The sequence below is a fragment of the Lithobates pipiens genome, unplaced genomic scaffold (assembly GCF_037356315.1).
Source record: "Lithobates pipiens isolate NorthernLeopardFrog02 unplaced genomic scaffold, aLitPip1_a1.2 Scaffold_8, whole genome shotgun sequence".
NCBI classification, from domain to species: Eukaryota; Metazoa; Chordata; class Amphibia; order Anura; family Ranidae; genus Lithobates; species Lithobates pipiens.
In genome coordinates this window covers 175,450,141-175,467,532 of record NW_027507903.1, presented here as the reverse complement: position 1 = coordinate 175,467,532, position 17,392 = coordinate 175,450,141, and the positions used below count along the sequence as shown (strand labels likewise).

General features: G+C 43.0%; 1 long non-coding RNA gene across 1 annotated transcript in view; it reads left to right on the top strand.

The window, feature by feature from the left end:
* The first annotated feature begins 982 nt into the window (after positions 1-982).
* The window catches only part of LOC143963771 (uncharacterized), a 44,371-nt gene continuing 27,961 nt past the window's right edge, over positions 983-17,392 (top strand). The window contains exons 1-2 of the long non-coding RNA XR_013271037.1: positions 983-4,122; positions 15,622-15,774. This is a non-coding gene — a long non-coding RNA (uncharacterized LOC143963771). The remainder of the gene's footprint in view (positions 4,123-15,621; positions 15,775-17,392) is intronic.

Here is a 17,392-nt window from a genome sequence, read left to right as displayed (position 1 = left end):
CCCTCTGACACTGTGTGTGAACGAAGCGGCGGATGCCTGCTGATGCTGAGACTTATTTGCTTGCTGCAGAGAGAAGAGAGTAGGAACACCAGTGGCTGGGCGCCCTAGGCAGCAGTGCGCCCTAGGCGGCTGCCTAGTTTGCCTAGTGGTAGCACCGGCCCTGGTCAGGAAAGGTCGAATTCTGGAGATGTTGTGGAGGTTAAGGCGGCAGGATTTAGCCAGTGATTGGATGTGGGGGCTGAATATCTATACTTCCTTTGTTTGTCTGAACCTTTCTCATCTTGCTGCAGTAGGGAAAATCTCAGCATTTCTACAAAATTTAACATAAAATAAATGGAATATCTAACAGGGTAGGATGAGCTGTCCTCATAATGCCAATTCTGTTGAAGTGCCCAAAAATAGAAGATAAATGTATATGATTAGGATAGAATTTCAGCTAATGGCTAACTACAGTATTCTAAAAAAAAGGCCAACATAAAATAAATGGAATATCTAACAGGGTAGGGTGAGATGTCTTCATAATGCCAATTCTGTTGTAGCGCCCAAAAATAGAAGATAAATGTAGATGATTAAGATAGAATTCCAGCTAATGCATAACTACAGTATTCAAAAAAATGCCCCCCCCCCAACACTTATACTAGCTAACCTGTGTAAAAAAAGATGCATATACTCACCTATTTTCAGCACACTCCGGTAAAATCACATGATATGCTCTGTAAGCCAGGGTAATGGAGAGAGCCCTTTTAAAGGCAGAGAAAGCCAGGAGTGATGACATCACCTATAGAGTTCCATGGTGAAGCCATTGTCAATGGTCCCTCCTTTCCTCTAAAGTTGGCACTGGCTGACACAGGGAAGACGGATCACATGACCAGACCAGAGTGGGCTGAAATAGATAAGTATATACATCCTTTTTACACAAGTTAGCATAGACTTTGGGGGGAGAGCATTTTTAACCACTTGCTTACTGGGCACTTAAGTCATTGGCTGACAGCTGATCACGTGGTAAGGGACCGGGACCAGCCCCTTACTTGGATCGGTGATCACCTGAGTCTCTGTGACTCTGTGATCATAGCATGCGGGGAGCGTGCAAAGGGGAGGACATCTTATGATGGCCTCCTGGAAATTCAGGTCCGCGCTGTGGCCGTCATTCGGCTATAGTGCGGACCTCAAGTGGTTAAGAACAGTTAGGCTATGGCTGGAATTCTGCTTTAACTTTACTGTTTGCAGTGTTCAGTCCCATCTATTTGTATTTTTTCAGTTGTTGTATTGCCTGTATCAGGTTGTTAGTGTTCTGTAGTATGCTGACATCTAGTCATGGTCTAGAGCAGGGGTCTCCAAACTACGGCCCTCCAGCTGTTGCAGAACTACAGATCCCATGAGGCATTGTAAAATTCTAACATTCACAGACATGACTAGGCGTGATGGGAATTGTAGTTCCTGAACAACTGGAAGGTCATAGTTTGGAGACCCCTGGTCTAGAGACACCACAACTTGTTTACATATGTGATTTGGTATCTCCTTCTGTCCTCCCCTCCTGTTTAGTGTTAAATCAATCCTGACTAAACCCTCCCTATTTTTTCCTTATTCCCTCATTTAGTTCATTTTTTGCAGAGACGGTGCATAGGAAAGTCATTGTCTTCTTACACTTCAAAAGACTGGAAAAACATAATCTGTACTGCACATCTATGAAGTAAAATACATTGGATTCATTGTCTATGTCTTATAAAAGAGATAAGCTGCCTGTAGAGAGTTCCAAGTCAGAAGGTGACAAAACTTTCCATGCATTAAGCAGCATTTGCAATAGGAAACTAAGGTCGCAATTTAAAAGACCTGTTTTCTCTTCACTACTGGTATTATGCTTAGTCTGTCAATTAAAACATAAATATAACTTCATAAGTTCTCTGTAATAACCATCGTAATTCAGAAATAAAATATCAATTGTACAATTTAAAGTTCTTTATTGTTCTTTTCCAGCTAGATTCTAAATGATTATTCTGTGTTGAAGGGAAAAATCAGATGCTCTGTTAGCCAGAAGCAATCATTTCTTATTAACCACTTTGTTTACTTCAGTAGGCTCTAAGGAATACGTACGCAGCTAGCAACAGATCAACAGGCAGCATTGTGGATGTGTTGTTTTACAAGTGATTGCTTTTCTAATCAAGTGCTTAAAAATGTCATTATGTTTGACTTGTAACAGATTCTTTTTTCTTCCCTGCATTGTAACTGTGCATTGATCGCTGCTCCTGCTTCCATGTCAACCACTGTTTTGTAATCACATCAAGTGTTGTTTATTAACATCTCCCTAGTGTTACCAGTCTCAGAATTTTTTATATTTATTTAGGCTGTTTTGCTGCATTGGAGTTTACTTTTGTATTGTAGAAACATGACTGATGTGTATTCCAAGACAGTATGTACTTGGTGAGATAATGACTTTTACTTCAACATGAAAGAACATTATTATGGAAATGAGTTTGGGCTCTAAATGACACCAATTCATCAGGTCTAATGAATAGCCGTGATTTACTGGAGAAAAATATTTCATAGTATCTAGAAATGGTTTCCTGAAACAGTATATGTAATGGATCTGTTAGAAATATCATTTTGATAAAGGCTTTGGTTATTTATTTATAACTGCCAATAAAATCCATTATTTGTCTAGTTTATTTCCATTTTACCCTTCAGGCCCATACAAATAAAGGATTTTGTCCAAGTACTTCAGTTAATGCCAAGCTTACAATTTTACCAGCAACAACAACACACAAACCAACTATTATCAGCATTGCAAAAATGTAACTAGTAAAGCTGTGACCAGGCTATAGATATTCAAAAATTGTCCAAACTAGCCGGAGGAGAGTTTCCCGTAGGCCTGGCACAGTGGCAATTTTCCAATATGGCTGCGCCCATTTGTGCAGGAATCCGCAAATTGGCGGTGAACGTGCGCACACAAATGCGCCGTGACGCACGCCGTGCGTCACCGATTCTGCCCTTTAAAAGAGTGACTGTTGCACATGGACATGTGCATGACGAAAAAATGTGTTTTGTTTAGTTTCTTTTTGATTCGTAAATTTAGTTATTTTGTTTAGTTCAATTCGGTTGATTCGTTCAATTCGTATTCAGAATTTTGTAATTTTCTTAGAATTTACAGATTTTTTCGATTCAAAATGTTCAAATCGTATATCTTAGAATCGGTCGAAATAAAAATGTTATATAGTTTTCGATTTGAATGCAGTGAACAAACAAAAGAAAAATATTCATCAAATGATTACAATGACTGTCTAAATCACCTTTGGCTTAAAAAAACAGCATTATTTCGAAATGGTACTCTAATAGCACACAGTTTTTGATTCAGCATTATGTGTAGTTAGAATTCAACTGGAGTTCAATGTAAAATTTGATTTGAATTTCACTCCGACTTACCAAAATTCGGATGAAGTTTGTTTCTTTATTCGGACCATTCTGTAAAATGTGTTCATATTGTAATTCAGATATTCGGATATATTCATTCGGAACGAAACAAACTGCACATTTCTCATGGACATTACTGTCTGGTCTTCAGATTCCTGTTCCCTTATTTTGCTTATGCTTCCGGATTACCCACTGCCGACTTGGCTTGCCCTTGGATACCTCTGGTCTCTCTCCTGGCTTTGACCTCGGCTTGTTCACGGATCTGCTTTTGTCTGCTGCCCTGTGTATGACCTTGGCTTGCTTGACCAAGTCTCTGATCTCCTGTATGCTGACCACTGGCTCCACTGACCTCTGCTACCATCCCTGACTATGCCTCTTGCTTTGCCCTGCTTGCTGTGATCTGCCTAGGTGCCTACCTGCTGTAACCAGCCTGCTGTACCTACCTGTTGCTCCAGCCTGCTGTACTTACCTGCTGTATCCAGCCTGCTGCACGTTCCACTGCAACCTGCTCCCTGCTGTGTGCAGTCCACACAACCATCAGCTCTTCTGGGTCCTGTTGCCCTCCTCATCTGGTATCCACCTGCAGAAAAACCTCCACACCTACATATCTCATCTGTGGCACAGCCAGCAATTTCTGCTTCTTTGGGCTTCGTGTTCCCTGTTCTCACCTTCAGGGACACAAGGAGAGCCCTCTCAGCATTTCGGCTTCAAGACCAGGTACGTGACAGAAATGTTTATATTCCTAACAAGCACTAAATATACTTTAAAATGAGACAACACTAACTTCTGCAGTTACATCCACTGTGGAGCAATTCATCCTCAAAAAATCAAAGTCATTCAATTTGGGGCTTAACACTTTTGCTGTCTTCTAGCTGGGCACATTCTTAACAGCTGACTGTGATTGTCACTGTGGCAGATTACCAATGCAGTGTTATGGGAAAAAGTCACCATTCACAGTATCCACTGTTGTAATTCTGATCTTCAAAAACTGTTTATATCACCCTAAAAAAAAAATACAAGTGAGCGCTCAGAGGTAGAAGCTGCTTGCAGAAAAAGGGTGACCAACCAACCTAATATACAAAATATCAAGAAAAAGTGCAGTGCTTAAAAATAAAGTTCATAGAGACCTAGTAAACAATTCTGAAACAAATGAAACAAAAAATCCACATGTATTAATATAAAACCTTAGTAAAAGAACCACTATAGTGACCATCAATGTGTGTAAACATTTACAAAGTCCAAAAGAAAGTCCCCAAGTAACAAATTACATCTAACTGAGCAACTCAATGATGGTGATTCTTGGTGCAAGGATCATCCACAAGTGACTTGGAAACAGCGGCGTAACGTCAGCACATAAGGCCTTACGTGCTGACGTCACATTGCTGCTTCTGAGTTTATACCATTAAAATACTATACTATATTCCTCATCCTTGGCTCCGTGTTGGTGAGCAATATTCACATAGGTTCCCGTTTTGGATGCCCGATGCCTTTACTGCGGACCAGAGAAATGGAGTTTATGTGATCAGCTTGATATGCACATAACCACGATCTCTCTGGTGAGCGCATAAAGGTGGAGGTTTTGCACTTTCTGATCACTTGTGGATGATCCTTGCACCGAGAATCACCATCATTAAGTTGCTCAGTTGGATGTAATTTGTTACTTGGGAACTTTTTTGGATTTTGTGAATGTTTACACACACTGATTGTCACGTACCTAATGGTTTTGAGCCTGAATTGCAGAGGGAGGCCTCCCTTACGGCTCCCACTACCGGTTCCCTGGTAAGGTAACAGGAGACACAGGAGTAAGGAGGGGCATGGGTGCCTGGCAGGATCAACAGACCGGAAAGGCTGAACAGACTGGCTCAGCAGACAGGAACAGCTTGGCAGACAGGATCAACTCAGCAGACTGGATAAGCTCAGCAACCTGGATCAGCTCAGCAAACTGGATCAACTTAGCAGACTGGAACAGATTGGCAGGTAGGATCAGCTCAGCAAACTGGATCAGCTTAGCAGACTGGAACAGCTTGGCAGGTAGGATCAGCTCAGCAAACTGGATCAGCTTAGCAGACTGGAACAGCTTGATAGGTAGGATCAGCTCAGCAAACTGGATCAGCTTAGCAGACTGGATCATCAAACAGGCCGGGTCAGGTATCAGGCTGGAAGCAAGGTATAAGGGAGCAGGCAGGAGAGAAGTCACAGACAGGCCAAGGTCAGGTATCAGGCTGGCAGCAAAGGTACAAGGAAGCAGGCAGGAGAGTAGTCACTGACAGGCCGGGGTCGGGTGCAGGCAGATAATGGGTAGGTCACAGACAAGCCGGGTCTAAATCACAGGTAAGTACTTCAGATCAGGTTCTCGGGCACACAACTCTGTAGAGCATACAGCGGGGACCGTCTGTGACAGGCAGGCTTAAATAGCCAGGGGCGTGTGCGCTCCCACGCACAGGCGCGTGTGCACACGCGCGTTCCCGTGCACGCGCACACGTGATGGTGCCTGCGGCCACGAGCCAGAGAGCCTGGGGTGCAGATTTCTGGCAGGATCTCCATGACATTGCCCCCTCCCAAGGGGCAGCCTCCGGCAAATTTATCGGGATGGGCCCTCTTGAAAGATCCAATTCCAAGTTATTTCCTCACCTAGCAATATCTTTGACAAAGTTCAAGCCGGTAGTTTGCCTCCACACCGGGAGTATGATTGTGCAATTGACCTTCCAATTCCAAGTTATTTCCTCACCTAAGTTTCTGCTGGTTATTGGTTATCCTTGGTTACAGAGGCACAACCCCTCTTTTGATTGTCTCTGTGCTGAGGTTCTCTCCTGGTCACCACAATGCAGTAAGACATGCTTCCAGAAGGTAGCCAAGGTCCTGTGCCCCTCTTCACTCTCTTCCCTGCCGGAAAAGTACCGTGATTTTAGTGATGTCTTTGACAAGACGGTAGTTTGCCTCCACACCGGTCATATGATTGTGCAATTGACCTGTAACCTGGTGTCATACCCCCTCGTGGCCGAGATAAGGCCACGAGGGGGTATGACATTTGCAAATCCTCGTCTCCTGCTGGTGCTGGTTTCTTCTTTGTGAAGAAGAAGAATGGTGAACTGAGACACTGTATTGATTATAAGGGTCTCAATCGTTTCAGGATTAAGAATGCCTATCCGATTCCATTGATTACAGAGTTATTTGACCACCTCGAGGGAGCAAAGGTTTTCATGAAGCTTGATTTGAGAGGGGCATATAATCTCTTGAGGATTAAGGAGGGCGACGAGTGGAAAACTGCGTTTAATACCAGAACAGGCCATTATGAGTACTTCGTAATGCCTTTTGGCCTTTGTAACTCCCCGGCAGTTTTCCAGGAATTTATTAATTATGTCCTCCGAGATTTGTTGCAGTTATGTGTGGTGGTTTATCTTGATGATATCCTCATATTTTCCAAGTCCCTGGAGAGCCACCGCACAGATGTCTGTCATGTGCTTCAGAAACTAAGAGAAAACAACCTCTATTGTAAATTGGAGAAGTGCGAATTCCATCGTGAACAGGTTAAATTCCTGGGTTATGTCATTTCCACTGCTGTTTTTTTGATGGACCCAGAGAAACTTTCAGCAGTCCTACAGTGACCCCGACCCATGGGTTTATATCCTCTTCAGTGTTTTCTTGGCTTTGCCAACTAATATCGGAAGTTTATGTGTAACTTCTCGTCTCTGGTCAAGCCCCTGACTGATATGACCAGAAAGGATGGTAACCCTCTGTGTTTTACCGTCCTTTCTGGTCATATCAGTCAGGGGCTTGACCAGAGATGAGAAGTTACGAGTCCATTAAGGCCTTTGAGAGTCTCAAGGCTGCATTTGTTTCTGCTCCTGTGTTGGCACATCCTGTTCCTACGTTACCTTTTATCCTTGAGGTTGATGCTTCTGAGACTGGAGTTGGCACCCTTCTGTTTCAACGTCCTACCTCTGAGAGCACTATGCATCCTTGTGGCTACTTTTCCAAGAAATTGTCACCTACAGAGTGCAATTACTAGATTGGGGACATAGAGCTATTAGCGATCATTTTAGCCCTGAAAGAATGGAGACATCTCCTCGAAGGTACAACTGTGCAGGTTCTCATTCTTACTAACCATGAGAATCTCACATTCTTGTCTAAGGCTAAATACCTCTCTCCCAGAAGGGCGCGATGGGCTCTTTTCCTGTCATGTTTCAATTACATTGTCTCATTCTTATCCAGTAGTAAGAATAAAAGGGCGAAGCTTTGTCACGACAATTTTCCTCCACTTCCAAGATGGAGTCGGCTCCGGTTCCTGTGATTCCTCTGATCATATTCTGGCTCGGGTTCGTACCAGTCTCACTTCTGCTTTGGGTGACAGAATTCTTGCTGCTCAGGTCCATGCTCCGCCTAAGAAACCTTGTGACCTCTGCTTTGTCCCAGAGAGTCTCTGTAATGCCGTGCTCCACACTTACTATTCTCCCAAGGCTGCTGGCCACCCTGGGAAGAATCAACTCTTTTGGGCCATTTCAGTCCTGCCTGTGTAAAGATCCAGTCTGCCTGCACCTGCTTGTGATCCATACTCCTCTGGGTTGATCCACTGTCTGTCAGCCCTTGCATCCAGGTGTGTGTGTGTCCTGATATCAGTTGATCCAGTTTCCAGCCAGTCTGCTGTCATGATCCTTCACCTTGCTGATCCTCATCCCTGCAGCATCAGGAACCCCAGAGCGGCCATTCTGACAGCCGACCCACCAGGCACTCATACCATTCTGCACTCCCAAGCTGTCTGTCTGCTCTATCAGGGGCTGTGAGTTAGATACATAAGGGAGGCCTTCCTCTGCACTATTGACCTCATCCGTCAGGTACGTAGGAACGTTACAGATTCAGAGTCAGTTCATCAGAGGGTCTAGTGAGAGACCGGGAGCTCAGTGTTGAAGAACTACAAGAGGCAGTTGTAGTGGAGCTGAAAGAAATGTTATACTTGAGTTAGGAACTGTTAAAGGACTGTTGCCATAGGAGACAGCATTCCTGCATGTGCAGAAGTGGAGCCTTGCTGGGGCCTTTCCCTGCATGGCTGTCCTCCTATTTAAGTCTCAGAGTTTGCCAATTGAATCTAAAACTACTTAATTTACAAAGGTAAGTCAGATGTTGTTGGGCATGTAATGTGCCACATCCAATGTTACAAAAAATTAAACAGAATCCCCTGGTGGCAAACTTTTAAGGCACAGAAAATTATTATGAAAGTTATCTAATATGAAAAAGTATTTATTGAAATATAAAAGTACAAAACATATAATAAAGAGCATATAACTATATGTAAAAATGCAAGTTACAGTGTTGTCATCCAAAAAGGAAAATAATGGGTAATAAACTAATATTTCTTGCACCCAACGCATTTCAGAGTGAATATGTAGTTCTCCTTCTTCAGTGGGTCCCATGGTATTTGCCTCTCGAGTCGGTGCTGGCTGTGTGGGAGAGTGTGGGAGAGTTGGACTAGTAGTTTTGGGCCAGGCACCTGCCCGTCATTGAGTTATGCCTCTGTGTTGAACTCTCCGGCTCAAGAATTTTTGAAGCGACTTCTGTGTACTTCCATGTTTTTAACCACTTGCTTACTGGGCACTTAAACCCCCCTCAGTCCCAGACCAATTTTCAGCTTTCAGCGCTGATGCACTTTGAATGACAATTGCGCGGGCATACAACACTGTACCCAAATGAAATTTTTATCATTTTTTTCCCACAAATAGAGCTTTCTTTTGGTGGTATTTAGTTACAGCTCGGAGTTTTATTTTTTGCTAAACAAACAAAAAAAGATGCAAAAAATAAAAATAAATAAATCATGTTTTAATAGTTTGTTATAAAATTTTGCAAACGGGTCATTTTTCTCCTTCATTGAAGTGCGCTGATTAGGCGGCACTGATGGCTGCATTGGTGGGCACTGATGGGCTGCATTGGTGGGCACTGATGGGCTGCATTGGTGGGCACTGATAGGCTGCACTGGTGGGCACTGATAGGCATAGTTAAGGCGGCACTAATAGGCACAGATAAGGCGGCACCGATGGGCACAGATAAGGCGGCACTGATGGGCAAAGATGGGCACAGATAAGATGGCACGGATGGGTGGCATGGATAAGTGGCACGGATGGGTGGCACGGATGGGCACTGATAGGTACCACAGATAGATGGGACTGATGGGCACTGATAGGTGGCACTGATAGGTGGCTCTGATAGGTGGCACTGCTGGGCACTGATGGGCGGCACTGCTGGGCACTGATGGGCGGCACTGCTGGGCACTGATGGGCGGCACTGGGGTGCAGCACCTTTGAGGCAGATTTTGGGTGGCACTGTGGGTGGCACTGTGGGTGGCACTGTGGGCACTGCTGGGTGGCACTGTGGGCACTGCTGGGTGGCACTGTGGGCACTATGGGCACTGCTGGGTGGCACTGACAGGGGGCACTTACTTTATTTCAGGATGGCACTGCGGGTGGCAGGTGGGCACTGGCAGGGGGCAGGTGTCCGCTTGAATTGTTGGCCGTGATCGGGACTGATGTCCCGAACACGGCCGCCGGCGATCGGCTTTTTTTTTTTCTCCTCGCGCTGTCAGCGCGAGGAGGAATACTAGCCGATTACCGGCTCCGTTTTATCACATGATCAGCTGTCATTGGCTGACAGCTGATCACGTGATAAGGGGTCGGGATCGACCCCTTACACGGATCGGTGATCAGGCGAGTCTCACGGACTCGCCGATCACAGAGCGCGCCGCGCGCGCCCCTCAGGGGGCGCGCAGGCCGCTCGTAACCGGGACGACGTCAATAGACGTAGTCCCGGCAATCTAGGTCCGCGCTAATGCCGTCATTCGGCAATAGCGCGGTACCCAAGTGGTTAATCAGCAACAGTTGTCATTTCATTGTATAATACTAAGTTTCTTGCTAAAAACTACATCCCTGAAGGAGAACTACATATTCACTCCGAAACGCGTTGGGTGCAAGAAATATTAGTTTATTCTCCATTATTTTCCTTTTTGGATGACAACACTGTAACTTGCATTTTTACATATGGCTATAACTACTTAAGGGTGTCCTGGCCCTAACCCTCTTTCCCCCAAAAATACAAAAAGGACTGTCAAAAGAAATAAAACCTATTTTACATCCAAGAAGTGTCTAATGCCCAATAACTTTCACCATGTTTGCACCCACTATACCTCACAACCCATTACATATTGAAGGATGTCAGCTATCTTTGGCCTTGGAGGTCCTCATTAGACTGGACAGGGGAAGAGACCTTGCTACATATACAAATTTATCTACAACTGGAAGAAGGCTGGTAGACCCCCTTCTCCTTTTTTACCTTCTTGTGTTGGTGTTAGCACTAAATAACAAAAGTTTAAATGACCACATAGCTGAATATCATGTGGATTGAATTTTGTGTTAGGTTGAGGCAGTCAGAAAGTGACTAGCTAGTACTGGGCTTTCATTTGCTTTGTAATATATGTTGTTAAAAAAAGTCCCAAGATTATATATATATTTATTTATTACATACATTTATTAATCAGCAACAAGGTGCACAGTCATTTACATACTGTAATTAAATATACAATGGGTATAGAAAATAATCACCCCCTCCCCTTAAAATAGTCACATTTTGTTGCTTTGCAGCCTCAAATGAAGACAGACACAGTTTTTTTTTTATCCAGCTTATTTAATCAATGCAATTTATAACATCCAAGTAAAATATATAACACCAACATGTCATAAAAAAATAAAATAAAAACAAAATCAATGAGTTTTAAAAAGGATCACCCCCTTACGCCAGTGTTTTGTTGAACAACCTTTTGCTTTAATCACAGCCTTTAGGCTGGATTCACACCTATGCATTGTTTGTGCTTTTTGCATTCTGCAGATTTGCACTACAGTCCATTTAACATGGTTCCCTATGGAACACGTTCTGTAGTGCAAATCTGCAAAATGCAAAAAGCACTAAAAATGCATAGGTGTGAATCAGACCCTAGTCTGTTGGGATAAGTCCCTACTAACTAGAGCCCATCTAGACTTTGTAGTGTTTGTCCATTCTTCCTTGCAGAACTGCTCAAGTTCAGTTAAATTTGATGGTGACCATTTGTGGACCACAGTCTTCAAGTCATCCCACAGATTTCCAATGGGGTTGAAGTCTGGGCTCTGACTAAGCCATGCAAGGACATTCACCTTTTTCTCTTTTAACCACTGGGTTGTCATTTTCGCTGTGTGCATGGGGTCATTGTCATGTTGGCAGGTAAACCTTCTTCCCATGGACAACTTTCTGGCAAAGTGCAGCAGATTTTCCTCAAGAATTTGATGATATTTGGCACCATCCATTTTTCCTTCTATCCTGACAACAGCTCCAGTCCCTGCTACAGAGAAACATCTCCATAACAGGATATTACCACCTCCATGCCTTACTGTAGGAATGGTGCAATTTGGATGGTGAGCTGTATTGGATTTCCGCCAGATATATAGTTTGGCATTGAGGCCAAATATTTAAATTCTACTCATCTGACCATAACACCTTTTTCCATGTGGCCTCAGAATCTTTAAGGTGTGTTTTGGCAAAGCTCAGTTGTGACTGCATGTGGCCTTTCTTGAGGAGTGGCTTTTTTCTTGCAACCCTCCCATACAAGCCACATTTGTGGAGAAGTTGGTGATATTGTTGTCACATGCACACAATGACCACTCTTTGTCATAACATCCCATAACTGCTTTAGAGTTGCTGTAGGCCTCTTGTAGTCTTTCTCACAAGTTTCCAGTTTGGAGTGAAGTCCTGATCCAGGGAGGGTCTGTGTTGTACCAAATACATTCCACTGCTCAATGATAGACTTTACTGTGCTTCTAGGCATTGATAAAGCCTTTGAAATTTATTTGTATCCATCTCCTGACGTGTAACTAACCACAACTTTTGGCAGTGCCTTGCCACCCATAGTTGATTGTTTGCTTCGGTTGCACTACCAAGGACTGAAATGCTCCAGGAAAGCTCTGTATGCTGAGGTAATCAAAATGATCACAGCTGATCACTGTTGAAATTCAAATGGCTTTATGTAACATTGAGAAGGTGATTAGCTACATATGATTGAGTTTACAAATCATTTTATGAGGGGTGATCCTTTTTCCAACTCTATTTTTTTTTTCTGACATGTCGGTGCTATGTCTTTCACTTGGATGTTATAAGCTGTAAATATAGCTGGATACAACAAAAACTGTGCCTGTCTTAATTTCAGGCTGCAAACCAACGAAATGTGATTCCTTTCTATACCCACTGTATTTTTTATGATCCTAAAAAAAAAACACTATAGGTTCATTTTAGTAAAACTAAAAGCAAATATTTTGACAACCTTTGCAAATAGGTTTGGTTTATAAAACCAAAACCAGAAAGCCTTTCGGTAGACCAGTGTGAAGCCGAGCTTATTTTCTGTATAAAAAAGGATTTTGTGATTAATGCACCCTGTAGAAAAAATGTTTACTAATAGTAAAAAGACTTACATCCCAAGTTTATATAATTGTAATCCTAAAGAAAAAATAAAATAAAACCAACTACAGTATAGGTAAATGTTAATAAATCTAAAAACTGATATTTTAACAACCTTTCAAAATAGGGATCACAGTGGTAATTTTGTTTTTGAAAGGGCAAACCATATTTATATCTTTATTTAGAACACTTTCTCATAACATGCGTTTTCATTATTCATATTAAGGACAGAAATTCTGCAAGTCACTAGTATTTTATTCCAGTTTACTATGGATAACTATTTCCCTCATCTGGCATCCAGTTTTAGTGATTTGTGAAACAGATTTTCTGTGATATCGCAAATTAAAGTTTTGACATTTATTAAACATTGCAGCATAGGTCTTAGCCCCACTTTTATATCAGTGTCAAATAAGTGTTTATTTGACATTAAATGCTCTTCAGGCTAAGCAAGGATTGGCTTTAGAATAATTCCTTTCTTTTAATGGAGAAATATTTCCATTCTGCTCCAAATGTAATCCTATTCTTTTTGGATAAGTAGGGACTATCATCATGAAACAATGTTTTTATTGTACAAAAATGAGTCAGAGTTTGACATAACAATCACAATACATGCTAAGAGGTTGGAAAACACACAAAAATTGATTGGAACAAATCTGTGTTTTGTCCATCTGTTCTTGTTTCTCAAGAAAAAACTAAAAAACGTCAGTTCTATGTAGGAAAAAGAATACATCTTCTAACCATTGTGATAAGATAAACCAGGGATATGCAATTAGTGGACCTCCAACTGTTGCAGAACTACAAGTCCCATGATGCATTGCAAGACTCTAACAGCCACAAGCATGACACCCAGAGGCAGAGGCATGATGGGACTTGTAGTTTTGCAACAGCTGGAGGTCCGCTAATTGCATAGCCCTGAGATAAACCATAACCAGATTTTAAAAAATTGACTTTTAGGTCTAACTGAAGATGCTGAAGGTGATGGACACAATCCAAGCAAACCTTTGGCAGTTGAAATCTTGAATGATATTGGCCTCACTTGTGTTTAAGAAATAACTTTAGCAGCTGTATCCTTGCAAAAATAGTACTCCAGTTAAATTCTCTTGCAGAAACTGTATAATTCATGATGTCTGTTAAACAAAATGTTCATATGGCTCCACAAACTTTAGAATTGTGTTTTTCAAAAAAATGCATATTTTCTTACTTAGAATAAGGGCTGTAATAACTCTGATATACCATGTTTGATGAAAAAAGTTGCCACACATCGTTAACTACCACCAGCACATTATCCTGTATAAAAGACTACAATGGTAGCTATGTTCTTATGCCCAGTACATACGACAGGATTTTCCAATGTAAAATGTGTGATAGGAGCTTGTTGTCGGAAATTCCGACCCGTGTGTAGGCTCCATCGGACATTTTCCGTCTGAATTTCCGCCACACAAAATTTGAGAGCTGGTTCTCAAATTTTCCAGACAAAAAAATCAGTTGTCGGAAATTCTGATCGCGTGTACACAATTCCGACGCACAAAGTGCCACGCATGCTCAGACTCAAGCAGAAGAGCAGCACTATCTATTGAACTTTATTTTTATCGGCTCGTCCTATGTCACCGACGTTCGGAATTTCCGACCAACTTTGTTTGACCGCGTGTATGCAAGACAAGTTTGAACCAACATCCGTCAGAAAAAAAACATGGATTTTGTTCCTCTCAGTGGTGCTCAGTGCCAATAGAAGGATTAGTGCAATGAATTGCACATAAAATGCTCTTCACATGCATTAAAAACAAAATTACTGGAGTAGATAAAAACATTTCCTTGAAAGTGATCTTCAAATACTTACATGTCTAAAAATCTATGTGTGAAGAAAGCCCTAATGATGAGAGAATTTCCTCTGAATATAATTGGGGTTGGAAACTGATCACCTTTTTCTTCAGATTTCAATATTTTTGCAATTACCTGTTTTATATAAAATCACAAAGATTTTCAAGTCAAAACTCTCGCCTCGTTTATTAGGATTTCATCTGCTTCAGCTGCCTTTCTAGTATTTCCAATTCTTAGTTGTGGGGGATTATTGCTTTCGCATACAGATATGTAGCACACCCCCGTAGGGACTGCTGATGAACTGGATCCCCTTCCCCTGCACAGCCAGGCACACCAAATCTTCACAAGCACTCCAGAGTCAGAGAACAGTCCACGACTTTTTGTTATTTATTAGGGGTTAATAACTTGGATAGGGATGAGAGGTTATGGGATGCCCACTTGACTTCAGCAAATCTTCAACAACAGCTTCAGGGACATCTTCCTATATACAGTCTATATACAGTCTCCTTTACTTTCCTCCTGCACACACTTGCTTGCTCCAGCTGATTCACTATAGGTGATCTAACAGGCTCCCAGTCAGACTTTAGCAATAGCCCACTACAGGAAGGAACTCATAGTTCCTTGTTGTGTAGCAAAAATTTCAGTGAACAGCTTGTATTTTTCCTCTGTGGCTACTGATCCCAGTACCACCTCTTCAGGCACTGCCACCCACCTTGTTGCAGCTGCCCCTTTCACTAGCCCTTGAGGCTAACTCTCCACAGCAGTCCTCCCGACTCACTGTTCACCAACCCACCCAGCTGACTCTCAGGAGATATCCCAGGGAAGGTTGATGACTTAAACACACCGCTGTCTTCAGGGATACTGGCTACATATGGCAGTGTCCCCCCTTGTTAGTCCCCAGCAGTGCTGATCTACTCACTCTGTCCTCTCTTTCAGTGCCTCCAGGAAGGACCCGAGCCCCGGCCCAAGGCAGGACATTCCCCCCCAGATAAGGGGGCACGCCTGAGGGCCACCGACAGCCTCCTCAACACTGTATCTCCATCTTCTACCCGACTGCCCCTGCTGGAATGGCTCATGTCTATTTATGAGGTAAGCTCTGCTCCCCCCGCTAGTCCCTTACTGCGAATTGACCAAGGCCTCATAAATATTCAAGGCTCCGCCCACTAACTCTAGAACATTCTCCAATGTCCCAGAAACAGGGGGATGCACCAGAAAGCTGCTAGGATGAGTCATCCAGCCCTGAACTTCACATTTTCCATGGCTCTGAGCCAGCTAGAATTTACCTACTCTAAACTCTAACACATCCTACACTAATTCTATCACACACTAAAGGGTACTACATACATATTCTGCTTGGTAATGTCCATGCATTGGCCTAGTAACACTCTTCTCTTCTTGAAAACTTGGTCTACAAGGAACCTAACTTTAAAGCAGAGTTCCACCCAAAAGTGGAACTTCTGCTCATTTGTCTCCTCTCCCCCTCCGGTGCCACAATTGGCACCTTTCGGGGGGGGGGGGGGACAGGATACCTGTCTTTTACAGGTATCCTGTTCCCAGTTCAAGGAGTCCACTCTGCAGCCCATGATGTCACCGCAGGGCCCCTCCTCCTCCCTCCTCCTCCCCCTGTCGCCAGGCCAGTAGGAGAGAGGAACGGGGCCTCGCGCATGCGCAGTAGGTTTTCCAGCATGAAGCCATAACGCTTCGCTGCCGGATTCCCTCACCCACAATAGCGACAGCAGCACCAGACAGCTGATGGGCTGCAGTGCCGATATCACTGGACTCCAGGACAGGTAAGAGTCCTATTATTAAAAGCCAGTAGCTGCAGTATGTGTAGTTGCTGGCTTTTATTTATTTATTTTTTGAGGCGAACTTCCCCTTTAACATGAAAACTTCTAATGAAAAAAGTAAGGCACGTGTCATTCAGGTGATTATCTAATCATATTATTGTTCCCAGTAAAATAAGTGCTTTCTGCTTACTATGAATATGATGATTCCAAACTCATGGCCTGTGTCATTGGAGACTGTGGAGTGTATTGTCTTCAGTCGAAAAGACCTGTCTGATAGAGCTACAGAGAGATAGTTCTAAAACACATTTAATAATAGAAGAATTAAGTAGAAAAATGTTTTACAGGTGTTGACTTTTATTTTTAAAGGTTTAGGCTCTAAGGTAGTCTAAAGCCTCATACACACGGTCGGACTTGTACAAACTTTTCCGTGGACTTTTGTACAAAGGGCGTGGTCCACAAGTTTGTATTGCATACACACGGTCGGACTTTTTGACAACAAACACGAACGTGGTGACGTCACAACGTACGGACGCCACATCAAAAGAGGACGTTCAATGACTCCAGCGCCACCTTTGGTCAACTTCTGTATTGTAGTCTGATCGTTTGCATAGGTTCTGAGCATGCGTGTTTGTACCTTGTACAAAAGTCCGATGCTTTTGCGTACACACGGTCGGACTTTGCTCCATCGGACTTTTGTTGCCAGAAAGTTTGTCCGTTCGCACAGCCAACAAAAGTCCGATGAAAACAGAAAAAGTTTGGCCGATGGAGCGTACACACAGTCGGATGTTGCTCCAAAACAGCTAATTTGCATGTTTGTTGTCAAAAAGTCAGACCGTGTGTACGGGTCTTTACTTTCCTTGCTTTACAACTAAAGGCCCGTACACACGGTCGGACTTTTTGACAACAAACATGCAAATTAG